The sequence below is a fragment of the Salvelinus sp. IW2-2015 genome, linkage group LG11 (assembly GCF_002910315.2).
Source record: "Salvelinus sp. IW2-2015 linkage group LG11, ASM291031v2, whole genome shotgun sequence".
In the NCBI taxonomy this organism is placed as follows: Eukaryota; Metazoa; Chordata; class Actinopteri; order Salmoniformes; family Salmonidae; genus Salvelinus; species Salvelinus sp. IW2-2015.
Window position 1 is genome coordinate 45,617,686 of NC_036851.1, and position 6,888 is coordinate 45,624,573.

Here is a 6,888-nt window from a genome sequence, read left to right on the forward strand (position 1 = left end):
TCATCTGACCACTTCCGTATTGAGCGAGTCACTGGTACTTCCTGCTTTAGTTTTTGCTTTTAAGCAGGAATCAGGAGGATAGAATTATGGTCAGATTTGCCAAATGGAGGGTGAGGGAGAGCTTTGTACGCGTTTCTGTGTGTGGAGTAAAGGTGGTCTAGAGTTTTTTTCCTTTGGTTGCACATGTGACATTCTGTTAGAAATGAGGTAAAACATATTTAAGTTTGCCTGCATTAAAGTCCCTGGTCACTAGGAGCGCCGCTTCTGGATGAGCATTTTCTTGTTTGCTTATGGCCTTATACAGCTCGTTGAGTGCGCTCTTAGTGCCAGCGTCGGTTGTGGTGGTAAATAGACGTCTATGAAAAATATAGATGAAAATAGTGTGGTCTACAGCTTATCATGAGGTACTCTACCACAGGCAAGCAATACCTCGAGACAACCTTAATATTAGACATTGCGCACCAGCTGTTATTGACAAATAGACCCCCCCATGCCTCGTCTTTCCGGAGGTAGCTGTTCTGTCCTTCCGATGCATGGAAAACCCAGCCAACTGTATATTATCTGTGTTGTCATTCAGCCACGACTCGTGAAACATAAGATATTACAGTTTTTAATGTCCCATTGTAGGATAGTCTCAAACGGAGCTCATCCAGATTATTCTCCAGTGATTGCACGTTGGCCAATAGAACGGATTGTAGAATTCTCACAAGAAACTCTGATCTCCGCCCCCTTTGTGTTTGATGTATTTGATACCATTCCACCTATTCCGCTCCAGCCATTACCCCAAGCCCATCCTTTCCAATTAAGGTGCCACCAACCTCCTGTGATTGAAAGTATGGGGTGCTTCCCCACAGGAAGTTCCAGACACATGTAGAATCTATGCCAAGGTGCATAAAAGCTGTTCCCAAGAAAGCTAAACAACTATCGCCCCGTAGCACTCACTTCCGTCATCATGAAGTGCTTTGAGAGACTAGTCAAGGATCATATTACCTCCACCCTACCTGACACCCTAGACCCACTCCAATTTGCTTACCACCCCAATAGGTCCACAGACGACGCAATCGCTATCACACTGCCCTAACCTATCTGGACAAGAGGAATACCTATGTAAGAATGCTGTTCATCGACTACAGCTTAGCATTTAACACCATAGTACCCTCCAAACTCGTCATTAAGCTCGAGACCCTGGGTCTCGACCCTGCCCTGTGCAACTGGATCCTGTACTTTGACGGGCGCCCCCAGGTGGTGAGGGTAGGAAACAACATCTCCACCCAGCTGATCCTCAACACTGGGGCCCCACAAGGGTGCGTTCTCAGCCCTCTCCTGTACTCCCTGTTCACCCATGACTGCGTGGCCGTGCACGCCTCCAACTCAATCATCAAGTTTGCAGACGACACTACAGTGGTAGGTTTGATTACCAACAACGCGAGACGGCCTACAGGGAGGAGGTGAGGGCCCTCGGAGTGTGGTGTCAGGAAAATAACCTCACACTCAACATCAACAAAACAAAGGAAATGATCGTAGACTTCAGGAAACAGCAGAGGGAGCACCCCCCTATCCACATCGATGGGACAGTAGTGGAGAAGGTGAAAAGTTTTAAGTTCCTCGGCTAACACATCACGGACAAACTGAAATGGTCCACCCACACAGACAGTGTGGTGAAGAAGGCGGCTGAATAAATTTGGCTTGTCACCAAAAACACTCACAAACTTTTACAGATGCACAATCGAGAGCATCCTGTCGGGCTGTATCACCGCCTGGCTCTACAGATGGTAGTGAGGTCTGCACAATGCATCACTAGGGGCAAACTACCTGCTCTCCAGGACACCTACACCACCCGATGTCACAGGAAGGCCAAAAAGATCATCAAGGACAACAACCACCCGAGCCACTGCCTGATCACCCCGCTATCCTCCAGAAGGCGAGGTCAGTACAGGTGCATCAAAGCTTGGACCGAGAGACTGAAAAACAGCTTCTATCTCAAGGCCATCGGACTGTTAAACAGCCATCACTAACATTGAGTGGCTGCTGCCAACATACTGACTCAAATCTCTAGCCACTTTAATAATTAAAAATTGGATGTAATAAATATATCACTAGTCACTTTAAACAATGCCACTTTATATAATGTTTACATACCCTACATTACTCATCTCACATGTATATACTGTACAATGACTGGAACGAATTGCAAAAATTGCTGAAGCTGGAGACTTACATTTCCCTTGCTAACTTTAAACATCAGCTATCTGAGCAGCTAACCGATCACTGCAGCTGTAAATAGCCCACCAAATCTACCTACCTCATCCCCATATTGTTGTTATTTACTTTTCTGCTCTTTTGCACACCAGTATTTCTACTTGCACATCATCATCTGCTCATCTATCACTCCAGTGTTCATTTGCTAAACTGTAATTACTTCGCAACTATGGCCTATTATTTGTCTTACGTCCTCACGCCATTTGCACACACTGTATATAGACATTCTTTTTTTTCTATTGTGTTAATGGCTGTACGCTTGTTTATTCCATGTGCAACTCTTGTGTTGTTGTTTGTGTCACACTGCTTTGCTTTATCTTGGCCAGGTCGCAGTTGTAAATGAGAACTTGTTCTCAACTGGCCTACCTGGTTAAATAAAGGTGAAATAAATATAAAATAAAATAAACTCTATAGCATCTACTGCATCTTGTCTATGCCGTTCGGCCATCGCTTATCCATACATTTATATGTACATGTTCTTATTCATTCCTTTACACTTGTGTGTATAAGGTAGTTGTTGTGAAATTGTTAGATCACTTGTTAGATATTACTGCATGGTCGGAACTAGAAGTACAAGCATTTCGCTACACTCGCATTAACATCTGCTAACCATGTGTATGTGACCAATAACATTTGATTTGATTTCTGGCAGCTCATGGTGGCCCAGCGCCCTATTAAGACGATTTATCTTGGTGTTTTCTTTATTTGGGCAGTTACCTGTAGCAGCAGGCTACCAACAGAATGTAAGCTATGTAAAATAAACTCCTGAAACTACACTGAACAAAAATATAAAAGCAACATGTAAAGTGTTGGTCCCATGTTTCATGAGCTGAAATTAAAGATCCCAGAAATGTTATATCCCTGTTAGTGAGCATTTCTCCTTTGTCAAGACAATCCATCCACCTGACAGGTGTGGCATATAAACAAGCTGATTAAACAGCATGATCATTACACAGGTGCACCTTGTGCTGGGCACACTAAAGGTTGTGTCACACAACACAATGCCACAGAGTGTGCTCTTCACACTCGACACACACGACTTCAGTAGAAAAATGCTCACCTTCGATGGCCGCTGGCGCGCTGGAGAAGTGTGCTCTTCACAGGTGAATCCCGTTTTTGAAATGTACCGGTCAGATGGAAAACAGTGTGTATGGTGTTGTGTGGGCGAGCTGTTTGGAGATGTCAGCGTTGTGAACAGAGTGCCCCATGGTGGCGGTGGGGTTATGTTATGGACCGGCATAAGCTACAGACAACAAACACAATTACATTTTTTCGATGTCAATTTGAATGCACAGAGATACGTGACGAGATCCTGAGGCCCATTGTCGTGCCATTCATCTGCCGCCATCACTTCATGTTTCAGCATGATAATGCATGGCCCTTTGTCACAAGGATCTGTACACAATTCCAGGAAGCTGAAAATCGCCCATACTTACCATACATGTCACCCATTGACCAAATTTTGGATGCTCTGGATAGACGTGTACGACAGCGTGTTCCAGTTACAAGCAAATTCCAGCAACTTCGCACAGCCATTGAAGAGGAATGGGACAACATTCCACAGGCCATAATCAACAGCCTGATCAACTTTATACAAAGAAGATGTGCCACGCTGCATGAGGCAAATGGTGGTCACACCAGATACTGACTGGTTTTCTGATCCAAGCCCCTACCTTTCTTTAAGGTATCAGTGACCAACAGATGCATATCTGTATTCCCAGTCATGTGAAATTCATAGATTACGACATAAATAATTCATCTAAATTGACTGATATCCTTATATGAACTGTAAYTCAGTATAATCTTTGAAATTGTTGCATGTTGCGTTTATATTTTTGTTCATTAGATCCCCTATATCAGAGAGGAAGAGGTGAAGCGAGAGGGATAACTGGGCCCACAATCTGTATTCTCCAGCAGGTGCCCGTTTTCAGTGACATCCCGGCAACCTTAAGAAAAAAAATTATCGGAGTTGTGCCTGTTATCACACTCGTATCTGCCCTCTCATTGGCTAGAATGGTCCCACCTGATCTTTCCTCCTTCCGACTGCCTTCCATTTTTGAAGACATTTATTTTCATTGTTAGAGCGGCCAATGGAGTATCTTGTCAATATAATGGATAATCTGTGCCTACATACCGGTCTTGAAGAGAAGAAAAAAAAACTGTTGGGGGAGGTTCTCTTCTGTATTGTTCAACCAATCCAGTAAATGTGAAGGAGGAGTTATATTGGTGTGTCACCTTGTTAACAGGTCATGGCTGGAAGGAAGACAGCTGAAAAAGACATTAACATTGATTGTACTTTTTGTGTTGAGCATCCAGAAACAGTTTCGCATTTATTTTGGCATTGTCTACATGTAAAACAATTCTGGAAAGATATTCACAGTTTTATAATTGTTAATATTCTTGATGACTTTTGTTTTTTTATGGGAGAATGTGCTGCTCGGTTTCCTTAACCATAATAAAGATAAAGAAAAACTATTTTACCTTATAAATCTAATTGTGCTAATGGCAAAATGTAATATTCATAAATGTAAATTCACTAATAAAAAAACCATGCTTCTGTGTTTTCTAGAAGGATTTTGAGCAGTACATTAAGACCATTCAACATTCTTCTAATAAGAAAGCTGATAAAACAATCAATATGTGTGCATCTTTTAAGGTCTTTGTGTAATCTGTCATTTGTTGTACCCCCTAGCAAATGTTATCATTGTCTGTTTGTATACTTCTTGTATGTATACTGATTTTTCTCCAATAAAATAAATAAATATTATTTTTAAAAGGAAGACAGCTTTAAATTTATGGTCAAAAGCAGATTTTTTTGGTCATTTTAGCTAACCCCTAACCCTTTTCCTAATCTTAACCTAATTATCCTAAACCTGCTACGTTAATTATTCTAACCTGCTGCGTAAATTCCCCTAACCTGCTACAAAAAGTAAAATCTGACGTTAATTAATTAATTTTTTTAAAATAAATTTTATCCCCTTTTCTCCCCAATTTTCGTGGTATCCAATCGCTAGTAATTACTATCTTGTCTCATCGCTACAACTCCCGTACGGGCTCGGGAGAGACGAAGGTCGAAAGCCATGCGTCCTCCGAAACACAACCCAACCAAGCCGCACTGCTTCCTAACACAGCGCGCCTCCAACCCGGAAGCCAGCCGCACCAATGTGTTGGAGGAAACACCGTGCACCCGCCGCCCTCGGTTAGCGCGCACTGCGCCCGGCCCGCCACAGGAGTCGCTGGAGCGCGATGAGACAAGGATATCCCTACCGGCCAAACCCTCCCTAACCCGGACGACGCTATGCCAATTGTGCGTCGCCCCACGGACCTCCCGGTCGCGGCCGGCTGCGACAGAGCCTGGGCGCGAACCCAGAGACTCTGGTGGCGCAGCTCTAGACCACTGCGCCACCCGGGAGGCCCCTATCTGACGTTAATTTGACAAAAGCTGGACCCTTCTAGCCATGGCCTTGCTTTCATCCAAAAGCGAAAGTCGTGTCACAGTCTCTTTCCATTTCCCCTGAAAACTGGAACAGCTGGTTGTTGGGAACTCTGCAGAGGCTACAGAGAATGGAACAGCTGGTTGTTGGGAACTCTGCAGAGGCTACAGAGAATGGAACAGCTGGATAGGAGAAACAGCTATAGTCGCACAAAAGGGAATATAACGTTGCGCATTACGTTCGGAATGACAATTTCATGTGTACAACATCTAAAGACCTGCATCACTATACTGAGAGCTCAAGGATAGAACGTTTGGAGCGTAGCATAAGGTAACCAGTCCACCCAGTATGCATAATAATACAGTCCACACTCAAAGACAATTACTCAAATTTGTTTAATTTTGGATTATAGGCTAGACCAATTATGTACCAAAGACATCCTAAATCTATTTTTTTTTATATGTTTCTCAATATTTCGCAATGCGTAATATGCGTTAGGCTATGTATTGTATGATGACTAAATCATTATTTTAATTCAGGGATTTTTTGGGCCTTGGGCTTATATATAGGCCTATGCATGAGCTCTAATATGCATATTGGTGTTTTGAATTAATCATCACCATCGAATGGGCTGTCCATTTCATTGTGTTTGGCTTTGAAACAACATCCACAACGACCATGTTTTCCACTCCGTGTCAACCTGTTGTTGAACTTTTTCTTCAAATTGATCAATCACAGTGAGGTGAGTTTTAAAAGCACTCTACTGTTTTGATGATAAGTGTTTGATGTGGTTTTCTATTGCATTTAAGGTCCTAATGGTTAGAGGGACAATAGAGCCCTGAGTACCAGACCATTAGGACCTGATGGCAGGACAATAGAGCCCTGAGTACCAGGCCATTAGGACCTGATGGAGGGACAATAGAGCCCTGAGTACCAGGCCATTAGGACCTGATGGAGGGACAATAGAGCCCTGAGTACCAGACCATTAGGACCTGATGGTCGTTAGCGAGTTGGTTACTACCAACGCATGTCCAAAGTGCATAAGAGGAGATTACCATGACTCAACGGTCACGTGGAATTTTACTGCGATCATGACTCATGACTGCTGGTGTGGTGGTGATACATCACCTCAACAGCTCTACCCGGAGGGCAATGTTAAGTCCACAGTCAGCAGTCCTACCACTGGACCAGACTC